This window comes from Schistocerca piceifrons, chromosome 3 (genome assembly GCF_021461385.2).
Source record: "Schistocerca piceifrons isolate TAMUIC-IGC-003096 chromosome 3, iqSchPice1.1, whole genome shotgun sequence".
Taxonomy (NCBI): Eukaryota; Metazoa; Arthropoda; class Insecta; order Orthoptera; family Acrididae; genus Schistocerca; species Schistocerca piceifrons.
In genome coordinates this window covers 701,293,281-701,310,649 of record NC_060140.1, presented here as the reverse complement: position 1 = coordinate 701,310,649, position 17,369 = coordinate 701,293,281, and the positions used below count along the sequence as shown (strand labels likewise).

The 17,369-nt window shown below is 40.7% G+C and overlaps 1 protein-coding gene across 1 annotated transcript in view; it reads right to left on the bottom strand.

Annotated features, from left to right (window-relative positions):
* The window catches only part of LOC124789715 (glycine-rich protein DOT1-like), an 84,617-nt gene that overhangs the window by 49,851 nt on the left and 17,397 nt on the right, over nt 1-17,369 (bottom strand). The window lies entirely within an intron of this gene.

Below are 17,369 nucleotides of genomic sequence, written 5' to 3'. Positions count from 1 at the left end.
CCGCCATTTGCAACTTCCGTGGTTGGAGGGCAGGTCGAAAGTCTTGTGTTTTCTGAATAAAGCTGGTTCTGCCTCGGCGTCAGTGATGGTCATATGTTGGTTAGAGGAAGGCCGTTTAAGGTCCTGCAATCAGCCTGCCTGCAAGATAGACACAGCGCACATACAGATGGAGTTAAGCTTTCGAGTGCAATTTCGTATGACAGCAGAAGCACTCTCTTGTATATCCCACGCAAATTTGTACGTAAAGCTGGTGGTTCGACGTGTTCTGCTGCCATTCATAAACAACACTTCAGGGGTTGTTTCCAACAGTATAACGCTCGTCTATATACCTACACTAACCTGAGATCTTACAATGTTAATTACCTAAATAAGTTACTTAGACAAACACATTCCCGAAATTTCATTACTCTACATCGATTATGGTTTTGTTTGCGACTTTTTTCCATCAATGCAGTAAGTGAAGTGACCTGACGGCAAAAGGTATGGAAAATAGTAAAACAATACATTTGCATTAATTCAGATCAACATAAACAAAAATGAACATACATATCGATATACAGTGTAGATAACAGATAATTTTCGATATGTTTAGCTTTCTGTGTACAGCGTGCAGTGGGCGATGTGGTCGTTAGAGACGGAGCGTATGTTAGGATTGTGAAGAAGAATGTCCCTAAGGAAACCTGAATCTGATTGATCGGGAGGGAATTTGAACTGTCGTCCTCTCAGACGCGAATCCTGTATGATAATATTCACGGCAGCACCGCACTATGGATCGAATTTTAGACGCTAGTAGATTCATACTTCGTGCAGTTCTTCAGAATCGAATGAACAACACGAAAGAAATTTTATGCTTTGCTATGTCTATGCGGCCGAGTATCCGCTCTTTCCTGCAGTCCTCTTCTACCCGCTCATTCCACACACCTATAGCTAACTTAGTAAATGCTATCCCGATTACCCTTAGTGTAACGAATCTGTACCTATTGAGCTTGGTGCAATACCGGTCTCTCCTACCACACGAGATATTTAAGGGATTATCATCTCTGTATATAAAGGGCAATGTCCTGACTGACTGACGGCCTCATCATCACCCAGCTCAAACTACTAAGGACAGAAGCTTGAAATTTGGAGAAGATATGGATCGTATAATGTAAACGTCGTTTAAGAAGCGATTGTGCAAAATTCAAGCCGTAAGGGAGTTAAATAGATGATGTTTTTTTTTTTTTTTTTTTTTTTTTTAAAAAAAAAAAAGTCTGTATTAAGGCAATCTTGAAGTTAAGAACTACTAAAATCGGTATTTGGTTTCTCGGTCAGAAATAAAAAAATACGTATTCCAACAATTTTGGAAATTTAACCCTGTGGGAGTGAAATAATGGATGAAAGCTTTTTTCGAAAGTATTTCAGTATTAAAGAACTACTAAAGTTTTTTGAAAGCAACATCTGTGAACACCGGTATTTACCAATAAAAAAAATACGTGTTTAAGGTGAAATAGGGAGTAAAATGTTTGTGAAAATATTTCACTGCGAAAGCATTTTGAAGCTAAATCTTTCAACATTAGTGTTTGGCTTCTCGGTTAAAGATGAAAAAACACGTGTGACACTGTTTTTGGAAATTCATCCCCTAAGGGAATGAAATACCATCAAACTTATTCACTGATTCGTCATCGCCCAGCCCAAACTGCTAAGGATAGAAACTCGAAGTTTGGAGAGGGTGTGGATCTTATACCGTAGGCAGCGTTTAAGAAGGGATTGTCCGAAATTCCACTCCGAAGAGAGTGAAATAGGCTTTTTGAAAGTATGTCGCTATTAAGGGAATTTTTAACCTAGAACTACGAAAACTGGTGTTTCGTTTCTCAGACAGAATATAAAAAAAAATACTTGTTTCACCTTTTTTGGGAATTCAGTCACTAAGGGGGTAAAATAGTGAGTGAGAGATTTTTGTAAATAAATAATTGCTGAAGAACTCCTAAAGGATTTTTAAGGCTACATACATCTATGACGACTAGAATTTGACTCGTCGGTCATAAATAAAAAAATTACACGTTTGTGTTTCTGGAAATTAAACTCCTAAGGGAGTGCAATAGGGGATGAAAATTTTTACGAAACTGTCGTTACATTAAAAAAATTTAAAGCTAAACTTATGAAAATTTGTATTTCACTTTTCTGTTAGATATAATGAAATATTTGTTAGGGGATGGAACATGCTATGGAAATATCTCCAGAAGAACGCAAAAGCCATGATAAACATAAACCTTAGACTCCAGATAACAGAATCGCTTTCTGGTCAGTTCCTTCGGGGAAGACCACGCTTATACGGCCTTAATCGACGTGAAAGGCTTGGAAGGTGTCGCAATTTGCGAACAACATAAAAATTCGATTAAATGGAAAATAAAAGAACTCTGCTGTCCGTACAGTCTACGAGAGCGAAGCAGCGGGCGCCTAAGCTAGTTCCTCTCCAGTTTTAGTCACTTCATGCTTGTATCCTGTTCAGAACAGTATCCGAGACTGAATTAACTCGGGAGGGTTTTCCCTGGTACAGTATGTAGTATATTTTCCATGAGAAACTGAGTAAACTAGACATGTTGATCTTTCAGAATGTTCTGTAAGCGGAGTCCATAAAAAAGAATAAATTATCTGAGAGACTGAAGGCCTTGTAATGAGGTTTTCTCTTCAATGAAGAATTTTTTTTAAATTTCAAATTCTTGACATCAATCGACCATGTTGTTTGTCAGAACATTTTCGATCTCTGAAAAATAATTGTGTATTTACATTTTTGTTGTAACTGTCAATATCATTGGAGCCAATGCAGTATCTCAGTAGGAGGAAGATAGAAGTCATTGACTACGTACTTTTCTGATGGTAAAGTCCTGGTATTATTGTAGAACCTCTTAGGGTTTTGAGGAAACATTGGTAAACGTAAACGTGGGTGACTAGACGGCGATATGAGGCTCGTTCCTTCCGACCACGAATCCACCGCCATGACTAAATGTGAATTTCCGTCACTGTGAAAGAGAAACAACTTTTGCCATTCTTTCACATACTCTTCAACTCAGAGTAGCTCTTGCAACCGACGCCCTGAATTAGTTGTTCCATGTGTGGCAATCTTACTCTTCCCCTACAGTTTTTACCTCCTATATCTCCCTTTATTAACCAGCAATGTCTTCAGACACAAACTGCCATTCTGTCCCTTCTTCTTGTCAGTGTTTTCCGTGAGTCCCCTGTCTTCCTGGTTCTGCGGAGAACCTATCTATCCCTTCTCTTAACAGTCCACCTAATTTTCAACAACCCTGTAGAACACCACATCTCAAACGCTTCGTTTCTCTTCTTGTCCGGTTACGCCACAATCCATTATTCAATACCATACAATGCCGTGCTATAAAAGCACATTTTCAAAATTTTCCTAAGATAAAGACCAAACTTGCAGAGCTCTCTTGGCCTGTCCTAATCTAATTCTTACGTCCTCCTTGCTTCGTTCGACATGCTTAACTTAATCTATTTCGTAGTCCTCAGTTTTGCTATTAAACGTCACGCTATTCTTATTTCTGCTACTTATCATTACTTTTATCATTTTTCCGTTTGCTCTCAATCCACATTCTGTGCTCATTAGACAGTTCCTACCATTCAGCACGTTCTGTCACTGAGGATAGCAATTTATCAGCGAATTTTATTATAGATATCTTTTCACCTTCAATTTTAACCCTACTCTTCAATCTTTTATTTACGTTGTCGCTTCATCGACGTATAGACTGAACAGTATAGAGGTGAAAGATTACATCTCTACCTTAAACACGTCAATCTGAGAAGTTAGTCTTGGCCTGCCATTCTTATTGTTTCCTCTTGGTTGTTACATTATCCATCTTATCCAGTAACTTTCTCCTACCTATCTCAGAATTATTAATATATGCACCATTTTACATGGTCGACAAATCAAATTCTGTTAACTTGTTCTATTGTTTCTTAACTCTTTCTTCCGTTACCAACTGTAACATCTGAACTGCTTCTCTTCTTTTCCATTTTTCTGCATATTATTCTTGTCAGCAACCTGGATGCATGAACCGTTTAGCTAATTGTGCCATAGTTCTCCTACATACCTGCCGTTCATATCTTCTTGCTCGTGTGGATGATATTTATCCGAATGTATGATGGTATGTCTCCGGTTTCAAAGTTCTACACACAAATACGAATCGACACTTGGCTGACACTTTACTCAATGATTTAGCAAATTACGAAGGAATATTACCTATCTCTTATGTCTTATTTGATCTAAAGTCTTCTAAAGCTCTATTTGACTTTGACACCGGACCCCCATGCACTCCATATCGACTCCAATTTCTTCTTAAATCACGCTATCAGACGAGTTCTTTCCGTCGCAGGGACCTTCAGTTTAATACATGAGTTGGATGAAAATATGGAAACAGCAAAAACGCATCACTTTACCTTGCATAATGCGCTGTTGGAAAACCAATGGCATTCAAAACAGTTTGCAATCGTTTGGGAAAGGATAAACATAGGTCCAGTATGGTTTTCAAGGGATCCTCATAAAATCCTCATTGCAAAATATTGATACGCATCCTTCTCTCAAAAGTAAAGTAACGCTGTTCACTAATATTGAGATCTGGTAACTGTGGTGGGCATGGGATATGCGACTATTCATTCTTGCGCTCCCAAAACCAGTTTTGAACGATGTCAGCTGTGTGAACAGAGGCTTTGACGTCTTGGAAACAGTCCACTGGGAAGCAGTCATTGTACTACGGGGTGCACATGATCAGCCAAAATGATCGCATCATCATTGGCAGTAACGAAACCTTGCAGAGTAACCATGGGGCCGATGGAATACCTCCACAGGGTTGCTAAAATCATTACCGAAATACCGCCATTTTAAATTCTTTGGGCGTAAACTCTGCCAGAAATTGAAAACTTTTTGAAACTAGACCTATCCGACGAAATTACGGTTTTCTACTGCACCATAGTCCAGGTTTTATGGCTTCGGCACCACGTTTACCTGTCACAAGCATTTGCATCACTTATGCGTCGTTTAGGAATTCCATCTCGCCCTGAAATTCTCTGATTATGGTGCTCCTTTTGTGTTGTTTTAGGGCCGGCCGGAGTGGCCGAGCGGTTCTAGGCGCTTCAGTCTGGAACCGCGCGACCGCTACGGTCGCAGGTTCGAATCCTGCCTCGGGCATGGGTGTGTGTGATGTCCTTAGGTTAGTTAGGTTTAAGTAGTTCTAAGTTCTAGGGGACTGATGACCTCAAATGTTAAGTCCCATAGTGCTCTGAGCCATTTTGTTGTTTTGGTGCCGACAAGATTTGCAAGGGCGATATTCAGTTCTACGGCGACTTTTTCCATTATCGTCCACGTATTTTTTGTCAGAATTCTCTTCAATAGCCGTCAACCTAGATCACTCAATACAAACTTTCATGCGCTATCTTCGACACGGTCCGTCTCGAAACACCAAACACATGGGCCCCCTTGGTTACGGAAGCGCCCACCATACGAGAATCAACAATTTTCCCATGTTGCAATTCACGTAGCTCCGACGTAATTCACCCACTACACAGAATACTATCCTGACCAAGATAGACACTTGCATGGGTGCCATTCGTGGTCAAATACAACAGCACAACCTGCAGGCTTGGCTGCCATCTGCATTTATGTTCAAGCATGCTCTTCTCGATGTGTTTCCATATTTTTGTCCAACCCTCACTTTTCCACCTATTCTCTCTCTTCTCTGCACTTTAGTGGCACGCCCATTGCACTCTTCACGTTGACGTCCTTGCTTTTAATTTCACCGACAGTTATTTTGATGTTTCTGTATGTAGAGGCATACCTGCCAAAGACCCTATCTTTTTTCGAATTATTCAGATTATTTATGCAACCATTTCACCTTGACTTCTCTGCACTTCCTATTTATTTTATTCCTAAATGATTTATATTTTTGTATTCCTGAATTTTTCTGAACATTTTTGTTATTTCTTTTTTCGTGGTTTAAATTAAGTATTTCCGTTACCCAAGATATGCTCGCAGTGACGTTCCTCGCCAATGTTTGTCTGTCTAAATTCTGTGATTGCCCTTTTTGATATGACTATTCATCTGTAGCTGAACTGCCTGCTGTGGTCATTATCACAGTACCTACAGTCTCAGAGAACTTCAAACGCATCTCATCATTCCTCAGTACATGAGTATCCGCTTTCTTTCCACACTGATGCATCCAGACGATTTTCTTAAGCATCAACCAATTTTTGTCACTATTGAGATGTAATCCAAGTCTATATCGACTCCTGGGTAAGCGTTAAAATCAGTGTCTGATTTCAGAATCTTCGTGTGATCAAGATGTATCGATTGGAATATCTCTGTAACTCCAGGTCTTTCCCACTTTTTTCTTGTCATTTCTGGACAGTGTATTAGCTGCTATTAGCTGAAATTTATTGCAGAACTCAATTATTGTTTCTAATTCCTACCACAAAGCCCATGTTCTCCTGTAACTCTTTCATCTATTATTTCTTCTACTACCGTGTTCCAGTCTCTCCTTGATTATCACTTTATCTCCTTTGACATAGTGAATTACCAGTTCAGTATCCTCATATACCTTCTCTCTCTCTCTCTCTTCACTTTTTGCTAGTGATGTAATCATTCAAATCTGAACTGTTGTCATTGGCTTTGGTTTTATGTCGATTCTGATGAAATTCTAGGACAATTATTATCATTTGCTGACAATTTTGATGAGAGTTATAGGCTACAGATTATCAGCGTATCAGTTAACTCTTTTTTGTAATTTTTACGTACAAAATTTGTCCATATCGCATTGTGTTTATCATTCTTCGTGCGTTACGTCCAAAGGAATCACCAAAAAAATATCGATAAAGTGTAGAAGGTGGTATCCAAAGTTCTCGAAATTTTAATTTTTCTCACAGATGGTTACTAGTACACAGCTTAATTTAGTTTGTCAAGTGGCTGTGAGCCGAGTGGTTGGGTTAGTTGTCGATGAGTTTTTCCATGAGTTTACGGTTTTGAGATGGCTGAACTGAAAGAGTAGTTTGTCTGTATAAAATTTTATTCTGGTCTGATAACATCAGAAACGCACCAAAAGTAGAAGTAAGCTTTTCAATACGGCACTTTAGGTTAGACACAAACTTTGACTGGTATAGGCGTTTCAAAAGCTGAGGAACATCTACTGGTGATGAACATTCCTGTGGACCATCTACTAGCATCCCAACAAAAAAAGGTTCATGAAGTGAGGAATATGATTCTGCTATCGTAAACAGACAATCCAAGACCTCTATAACCCCTGGGGGATAAGATGTGCTAACATGAAGGTATCCTGACAGAAAAATTGAACATAAGACGAACTGGGATGAAGACGATTGGTTCTACAACTTTGGTGAGGCCAGACATTGTCAGTAAAGAGAAAGTGGTCTGAAAGTAGTTTACTAAAAATTAAAGAAGAATATTATGAAACAATTTTTATTGCTTGGGCCGCAATTTACTTTGGACAATTTATACGCGATGACGAGTTTTGGTTGTATATAAGAACCATCTTCAGAGCGTTCAGATCGCAAATGCAAGTAAATATGCATTGAACAATATCGATAGTAAAAATCATGCAAAACATGCATTCATATTAAAAAGCACGAAGACTATGATAATACTTATGTTAAAGGCTTCGTCAAGTTTGAATCATGTAGTAGCTTGTAGTCTTGTGTGACGCAGAAAAAGAAGGGGAGGGGGGGGGGCAATGGCATAAATAAAATTAGAATCATCATCCATTACACGCATTTGTAGCAGGTGATACAGTGACAAAGCTTTATGCAAAGGCAACAAGAATTAAAAACTGTTCCCCTGTGATCCATCATAACATACAGAATAGCCATCGTTGTTGACAGAAATTACAAAATGTAACACTGCCTATTTTATGTGTAAGATGGATTACTCTCTTGTAAACAAGGGTGTGGAACAGTTTTAAATTCTTGTTGCTGTTGTTGTTGCATAAAGTTTTTCACTTTATCGCCTGTTATAAACGCATGTAATAAGTGACTGATGCAATTTTACTTACGAACTGCGCCCCTCCCCTTGCCCCATTTATTTCCAGCGTCTCGCAAGATCATGGGCTACGACCAAGTTTGCCCTTAATGATGCTTTTAACATGATTATTGTCTTGGTTTGATTGTTTCTTAACGCGAATGCACGTTTTTCGATGATGTTCGTTAGTGATACTGTTAAATGCATATTGACCTGCATTTACGATTTGAACGCTCTGAAGATCACATTTTTGGTAACATTTTTGGGAAACAGAGATCTTGTAAGCTGTATAAACCAGTTAAAAGGAACACTGATTAGGCCGAAATGGGTCATTGTAATTAAATAACCATCGCGATCTAGGCTGTTTTTCACTGATTTTATGATCTGAAGATTGTTGTTATACACAACAGAAAGTAATCGTCACGTTTTAATTGCCTAATGCAAATTTCGGTAAAGGAGGTAAAAAGTTTTCTGTATATATATATATTTTAACTTTAATACGATTCAAGCTTTCGTTGAGGTTTGCCACTGGTGAGGAAAGCTGGGTTTATGGTTATTTTGTAACCTGTAGAACGTATGTGTGTGCGTGTGCACTCCTCGCAATGGAAGAGTGCTTCTCCAGGTCGACCTTCACGAGTGAAAGGTACTACTCAGCCTTCAATTTCCTTGTTTTTTTGTTTTATGTCATGTTTTTATCATGAAGTGTTCATCTCTTCTGATCAGAAGGGCAGTAAAGAATTCTTTCGATGTTCCGAAATTTTTGAGGAAGGAGATATGGAAGAAACAGAAATGACATATGATCGACTTGATGCTCCAGCATGACAATGCACGAGAGCATATTGCCTACTTTATGCAGGAGATTTGAATAAAAACATGATGATAGTTGCTCCTCTCTTACCATACTGACCATTAGTTTTGTGTGACTTCTTTCTCTTCAACAAGAGCAAAATTAAATTGAAAAGTGAATATTTAACGACATGGAGGAAATTCAAACGGAATCACAGAGGATAATAAATTCCCTAAAAAGGACAGATTATCAGAATGCATTTCAAAGGGGCAGAAACGCTGGTGTCGGCATATTCACTCCTAAGGTGACTATTTTGAATGTGCTGAATGGGGTTTAGGTAACACGTAAAAATTTTAATTAATAGATTTCAGGAATTTCTGGATACCACTGAGTGATAGGTTACGAAATACATTGTATCTATCCTAACTTATATTTTTGACCTGATGATAGCTGTGGCAGAAATGCATCAGAAGGGGTAACAAACGCATTGTGATCCTGAAAATGTGTGTGATTATTAACTATAATCGCCAACCTCTATAATGATTTGCTACCCTATGTAGTAATATTGGTACCCCTCTACTCCCTCGAGGGTTACACTTTCCTGTAAATGATTGGCAGTTCTTCAAGGTTAAGAGTTCGCCTAGACACGGTGATACAGACGCGAGATCGGAGCAGCTGGTCTGAGACTGGCAGAGAAGAGGGCAGACTCATGTCTGCCACGGACGAACACTTGCTGTGCGCGCAACGCTGGAGTGCACATGTCTCACAGTGACCGGTGGCCTTTCCCGGGGAGCTCGTTACACGTAAAGCGCTGATGAGCACGGAAGTGAAAGCCACATTAGCCCGCGGGACGAGTCAGCTGTTCTCTAGAAAATCTCCCTCCGCTAACAACACTAACCAACACATTGCATCATAACCAGCGAGGCAGGAGAGTTGTAAGGCATTTGGAGTCGCATTCTGGAGGATGACTGTTCAAATTAGTATTTGTTTATCCAGATTCGTATGTTTCATGGTTTCTTAAATCATATAATGCCATTTCCGGGATGATTCCATGTCGAACCCTTCTCTATAATGACATCGTCGCAGATGTGGCTTTAAATCTTATTCTGGTTTCCTTCCTTACATTTGGCCGCCGGCGTGCATATCATTGTACATCATTTCTTCGTAAGCAGAAAATTGAGTTTCGAGTGTCCATCGGGAGTGAATGTGCATTTAAATAATTATGTTGTGATTGTGTGTACATGTCCTTCTTAGCTATAGAGAGAAAACAGCACTGTTTAGGTAATACGGGTGATTATTCATGTTCTTATCTTTACACAAATTTTGAAGGCGGTAAGGAGAAGTAATGTTACTCACAACTTCTTTATAAACCTGTAGCAATCGTAAGAATCGACGGAAATTAAAAGCAAGAATTAATGGAGAAGGGGGTGAGCTAGGTTTGGAGCGTATTCCGTACTTTATTCAATATCTACAACGAGCAAGATGAAAAGGAAACCAAGAAGAAATCTGGAAATGGAATTAAGATTCATGGAGAAGAAATAAAAAACTTTGATGTATGTCGATGACAATTCCGTCTGAAATGGCAAAGGCCTTGCAAGTTTAGTTGAAGAAGTTATCAATCTGAACGAAAGTATAAAAAGTGTAATGGAATGTAGGTTAGGAAACCACACACTAAAAGTTGTAGATGTGTTTTGATATATGGATAGGTAAGTAGGTGATGACGGCCGAGATAAACAGGATATAAACTGCAATCTGGCAATAGAGAGAAAGGCACTTTTAAAAAAGAGAATCTCGTCAACTACGAATATAATTTTAAGTATTAGGAACACTTTTTCTGAACTTATTTTTTTTGAGTGTAACTCTCACGGAATTTAAACGTGTAGAATAAACAGATCAGATAAATAGGGACTAGAAGCTTTTGAAATGGAGGCTACGGAGGCATAATGGAAATCGGATGGGTAGATCAGATAACTAATGAAGTACTGAATCAGCTTGGGAGAAAAGAAACTTGTAGTAGAGCATAACCAGAATAAGGGCGTTTATAGGATAAAATCCATGTTATCTACGAATAACTAATTTGGTCGTGGAGGGAAGTGTAGGAGTAAACAGAGTAGAGGGATACCAAGGCTTGAATGGAGTAGGCAGTTTCAAATGTGAATAGGTTGCACAAGATAGACTAATGGGGAGACACGTATCAAACCAGTTTTGTACTGACGATCACAACATCCTCTCCGAAGAACAGTACTATGTTGGTGGGTTTTCCAAACAATTTCAAAACAGGTTCTTTCTCTGGACATTTATTATGTAGCACATCAATGTAATTACGAAGAAATAATAAGATATAATATGTAGAGGAAGAAAATAATTTATGAACATTTATAAGTTAACCAGACTTAACTCTCGTTTTTGGTTTGCTCAAGCATACAGTTACTGACTTCGTTGTTTATTTTCAATTTTCTTGGTTGACAAAGCAAAGTGTAATCCGCCTTATCGGGCCATAAGTTACGAATAATCTTATGTAAGGCCACCGTCCGGTCGAAAGTAGTGAGCGTTCTTAAATCACAGTGCAAGTCATCCCAGAAAATGTCTATGCGGCAGTCGCAAAAGCTTCCAGATAACATCTTCAGTACTTTTGAGTATCAGCAGGAGAAAGGAGTGACAGTGTGGCATAGAACACGAACTAACGTGACAAAAACGGCGTAGATCTGTCACCAGGCTGTTACGTAGCCTCTCCATCTTTGATGAAAGCAATGACAAACAATGATGTGCTGTGTAGGTGCCAGTCAGTTAAATAGAACCAGCCCGGTAATACGGATCACAGTGGGGGCGTGATACGAAGGCGTGATGAAAAGTAACACCTCGGAATTTTATTCTGCTCTCAATATCGGTTGAGGTATTACATGTAATGCTTATTACTCGGTCGATTTACCGTTTCACCAACACAATTACAACCCTCTGCCGCTAGAAGGCTACGAATTTCAGCGTGAAACACGGAGGTGTGTAAAGTAATTATGTCGGTGTCGAGATCCACGATAAAAGAAGACAGGCCGCGGCGCGTACGTCACAGCACGTAACATTGCAGGTGTTAAGAGTGCCAGCAGCCGTCTCCGGCAGGGAGTGTCTAACTATTTCAGACGCGTTGAAATGCATTCAAGCTCTCGACAGCACACGACAAAGGTAACACCTTTGGTGGGTACATTTTCAACTACATGGCGATTTCTCGTGGGACGTGCACGGAACCGACAGTTCCGAAGTGTGGCGGACAAGCCGATGAGTATGACATCACAAGTTCGTTGCGGGGTCCGTATTTCTCTTGAGCCCCTGTTGGTGCGAGACAAACAGCGGGCTGTTGTCGAGTCTCTAGCAGCAGAAAAGCTCCTCCACCCTTGAGCCATCTTCTCCTTCAGCTTGACGATGTCACACCACACACGGGCGCTGTAGTATCTGTAACAATACGCCGCCTTGGGTTCACCGCCGTCGATCATCCTCCAGACAGTCACGAGTTGGTCCCATCCGATGTTCATTTATTTCCAAAACTTAAAGAACACCTTCGAGGACTTCGCTTTGACAGTGATGAATCGGTGCAAGCACAGGTGAGGTTGTGGCTTCGTCAACAATGTCAAACGTCTACAGTGACAGTGCCAACAAACTGGTCTCTCGTTAGGAGAAATATGTTCGTCGCCTGGGTGACTACCTGACGGATAAAATGTAGATGTGGATAATAAATATGTAGAATATTACAAAATTTGTTTTATTTAAAAATCTTTTTGGAGTTTTCACATAAAAATTCGGAGGTGTTACTTTTCACCGCTCCTTCCTAGAATGGTGGCAAGGAACTATCATGTACGGTCATGTCCAGGGACACAAAGTAAATTTATTTGCCCGGTCTGTTGGCGTATCAAGCAATAGTGTACCATTCGCACCTACGTAACATGACTTAAGAACGATGTTCGTAACAAGATTCTAGCTGCTAACGACTGAAGACAGGTGTCACGCCTCAACAACAGCAGTCGGTCCGAAATCCGTCTGGAATTGTTACTGTCAGTGAATGCAGGTGCATCTCAGTTTCCGACCTAATGTTGCGAAGGGCTCTACTTGCATCGGATTACTGGAATCCCCGGTAATGACCATTGGTCATAGTCGCAAATCAAGTTGCACATCTAAAGAACACGGATACTGGGTAGTAGTAGTGTGGTCCGACGAGTTGTGATTTTCTCTCTTTTCGAATTATGAAAGGCGTCGATTACAGCGGTAGTCCAACGAAGCACTTGACCTCAGTGAGTGGAGAGTGAAGAGCGTAGTTCAAGTCGGAAGTGTTTGTGTGTGACTGATGTTTATCTTATCGCGAGTTGGTTCCAGTCACTGAGGTTCTCGTGAACACGAATCATAAGGTTTATTTCAACGTTCTCGATGAAGTAGTGCAAACATTTCTTCTACATCTTCATGGCCATTATTAAGTGGACACTCTTGTCTTCGAAGATGAGAACAGGTGTGTTCAGAGAGCTGCACGCATACTACGATAGCAGTATTGTACACTGTCGACAGCAAGCCAGGCAGTCAACGTCGTGAGGTTGGCAGTAATTCATGTGACCGCCCTGCCAAACTTGTGTCCGAATTGAGTCCATTATGTATTGATGAGGTGTCTCCTGCGGCTGAATAACTTTTCGTCTGGTGTGCTGATACGAATGATAGCTCTCCTTTGTGCGAGCCAGTAAACAATTAGTGAGTTAGTTGTCTATTGCCAACTAACTTATCGCATATACAACTTATCGCATATGCAACAATACTAGATGTACAAGTTATTGGATCATTATGTCAGAAACACATTTAACAGAGTACAGGCCATCAAACTGTATTAAACAATTTAGACAAGAAGGGAATAGAGGCTTTTGAAATGTGGTGCTGCAGAAGATTACTGGATATTAGATGAGTAGATCACGTAACTAATGAGATGGTACTGAATAGAATTGGGGATACAAGAAATTTGTGGCACAACTTGACTAAAAGAGGGGATTGGTTGATAGAACACATTATGACACATCAAAGGATCACAAGTTTAGTATTGGAGGGAAGTGTGGTGGGCAGTGGTAAAAATGGTAAAGGCAGACCAAGAGATGAATACAGCATGCAAATCCAGAAGGATGTAGTTTTCAGTAGTTATTTGGAAATGAAGAGCCTTGCACAAGATAGCGTAGCATGGACACCTGCATCAAACAAGTCTTTGGACTGAAGACCGCAACAACTACAACAACAACAACAACGTTAGATTCCCTTATATTGTACTTATTTTTTAGAATGACACGAGAGAATGCTAAAGGTAATGACCATAAATTTTTTCGACACGAGAGAATGCTAAAGGTAATGACCATAATTTTTTTCATGAGAAGACTCTTAGAGCTTTGTAAGTAAAACGAACGCTACTAACAATCTACATCTTTATTCTTATGTTTCAAAATAGTCGTCTTGACGATGGACACATTTCTCCAAACAAGAGGCTGGCTCACTGATTTTTGACTTCGTTGACGGAGCCAAAACCTCAGCTCTGCTTGCCACGCTTCATCACTATCAAAGTGAAGTGGTCGAAAGATTTTTTTTTTTTTTAAGATTTCGACACGAATAAAAATCGGATGGTGCCAAGTCGGAATTGTATGAAGGATGATCGATGACAGTGAACCCAAGGTGTCGTATTGTTGCAGATGTCGCATGGCTCGTGTGCGTTCTGGCATTGTCACACTGAAGGAGAGGGTGCTCCATGTGTGGTTGAACTCTTAGAAACTCGATTATAACACGCTGTTTGTTAGGCACCGACACAGTTACGTTACACACCACCCTCTTACAAGCTACAATTGAGCCATCTAGCGGCAGAGGTCTGCAAAAAAAAAAAAAAAAAAAAAAAAAAAAAAAAAAAAAAAAGGCTCTAAGCACTATGGGACTTAACATCTGAGGTCATCAGTCCCCTAGGCATAGAACTACTAAAACCTAACTAAGATAAGGACATCAAACATATCCATGCCCGAGGCAGGATTCGAACCTGCGACCGTAGCAGCAACGCGGTTCCGGACTGACGCGCCTAGAACCGCTCGGCCACAGCGGCCGGCCAGAGGTCTGCACGTATGTTCAGTAAAGAATAAAGATGTCAAATGTTAATATCGTCTGTTTTATTTAAAAAGCTTTCCGAGTTTTCACATGAAAAATTCGGGGACAATAGGTCTTAGCGTGCTCTCGTATTTCATCGCTCCAGGAAATTATCACAAAACACAGTTTACTAACAGAGAAACATAGCACTTTTGTTTAATATACATGTACAATCAATTCAAAATTGTAATAATACTGTATTTGTATCATGCCGTGGTACAGTAGGTAAGAGGTCAAATGTCAAGACCAGTAAGTAAATGTACAGCGTGGTCATAAAGTCTGAAAACCTTGTAAGGTGTGCTGCAGCGTGAGTTGTGTTGAAAAATAATCGTTAAGAAAAATAATCGATACGTCACGCCGTTTCCGAGATGATTATCATTGAAGTTAGCCAATCAGGCTTTTGCTAGCAACTTCAAGCGTAGATGACAGCGCAAAAGACTGATTTGCCTTTGGCTCGGTTTCGATCCTTACGATCGCCTCAAATCTAATTCTTCTATTGCCCTCTTGTTCGGTGTTAGGAAACCAAATGAAGATCTTCTGAAGACACTGTATCTGGCGGGACCCTCGCATTTGCGCTCGCAACAGCTTGATTGGCTAACTTCAGTGCTAATTAATTCGTAAACGACATAACGTATCGTATTTGTTGAGTTCTCAGGATAACCTACCGTTACAAGCTTTCCAGATTGTTTCTGACCACCCTGTATTTAAAAACAGGGGATGAAATGAGCCGGCCGGGATGGCCGAGCGGTTCTAGGCGCTACAGTCTGGAACCGCGCGACCGTTACGATCGCAGGTTTGAATCCTGCTTCGGGCATGGATGTCTGTGATGTCCTTAGGTTAGTTAGGTTTAAGTAGTTCTAAGTTCTAGGGGACTGATGACCTCAGAAGTCCCATAGTGCTCAGAGCCATTTGAGCCATTTTTTCTTATGAAACGAGGCTGAAGTAAGGCCAGAAGTATATTGAGACAAACTGTTCCATGAAGTGGATCCTCGGGTGTCATAGTGCACGCATAATTCCTGGAAAAATATGTAACGATTTGCACACGTTCTATTCTTGTAGCCGGCCGGAGAGGCCGTGCGGTTCTAGGCGCTACAGTCTGGAGCCGAGCGACCGCTACGGTCGCAGGTTCGAATTCTGCCTCGGGCATGGATGTGTGTGATGTCCTTAGGTTAGTTAGGTTTAAGTAGTTCTAAGTTCTAGGCGACTGATGACCTCAGAAGTCAAGTCGCATAGTGCTCAAAGCCATTTGAACCATTTGAACCTATTCTTGTAGTATATTTTCATGATGAAGTTTTAAAGGTAGCGGAAACTGTCAGTATGATCCATTCGACGACTAACGAAGTGAATGAAACAAAACCTTATTTTTACCGCATATCTGCAATCGCCTTAAGAGAGGATCCCACGACTTCAAGCATAACCCGAGCTCTTCTGTCTTACAGCGCTTGCTTTTATTGCGTTTCAATAAACTCTTTTCTTATTGCTTTTAAATACTTTCACTTAGTATTCTAACCAATGAAAATATTTCTGTAGTCCATTAGGGAGTTCATATTACACTACTGGCCATTAAAATTGCTACACCACGAAGATGACGTGCTACAGACGCGAAATTTAACCGACAGGAAGAAGATGCTGGGACATGCAAATGATTAGCTTTTCAGAACATTCACACAAGGCTGGCGCCGGTGGTGACACCTACGATGTGCTGACATGAGGAAAGTTTCCAATCGATTCTCATACACAAACAGCACTTGACCGGCGTTGCCTGGTGAAGCGTTGTTGTGATGCCTCGTGTAAGGAGAAGAAATTCGTACCATCACGTTTCCGGCTTTGATAAAGGTCGGATTGTAACATATAGCGATTGCCGTTTATCGTATCACGACATTGCTGCTCGCATTGACTACTAGCAGAATATGGAATCGGTGGGTTCAGGAGGGTAATACGGAACGCCGTGCTGGATCCCAACGGCCTCTTATCACTAGCAGTCGAGATGACAGGCATCTTATCAGCATATCTGTAACGGATCGTGCAGCCACGTCTCGATTTCTGAGTCAACAGATGGGGACGTTTGCAAGACAACAACCATCTGCACGAACAGTTCGACGACGTTTGCAGCAGCATGCACTATCAGCTCGGAGACCATGGCTGCGGTTACCCTTGACGCTGCATGACAGACAGAAGCGCCTGCGATGGTGTACTGAACGACGAACCTGTGTGCACGAATGGCAAAACGTCATTTTTTCGGATGAATCTAGGTTCTGTTTACAGCATCATGATGGTCTCATCCATGTTTGGCGACATCACGGTGAACGCACATTGGAAGCGTGTATTCGTCATCGCCGTACTGGAGTATCACCCGGCGTGATGGTATGGAGTGACATTGGCTACACGTCTCGGTAACCTCTTGTTCGCATTGACAGCACTTTGAGCAGT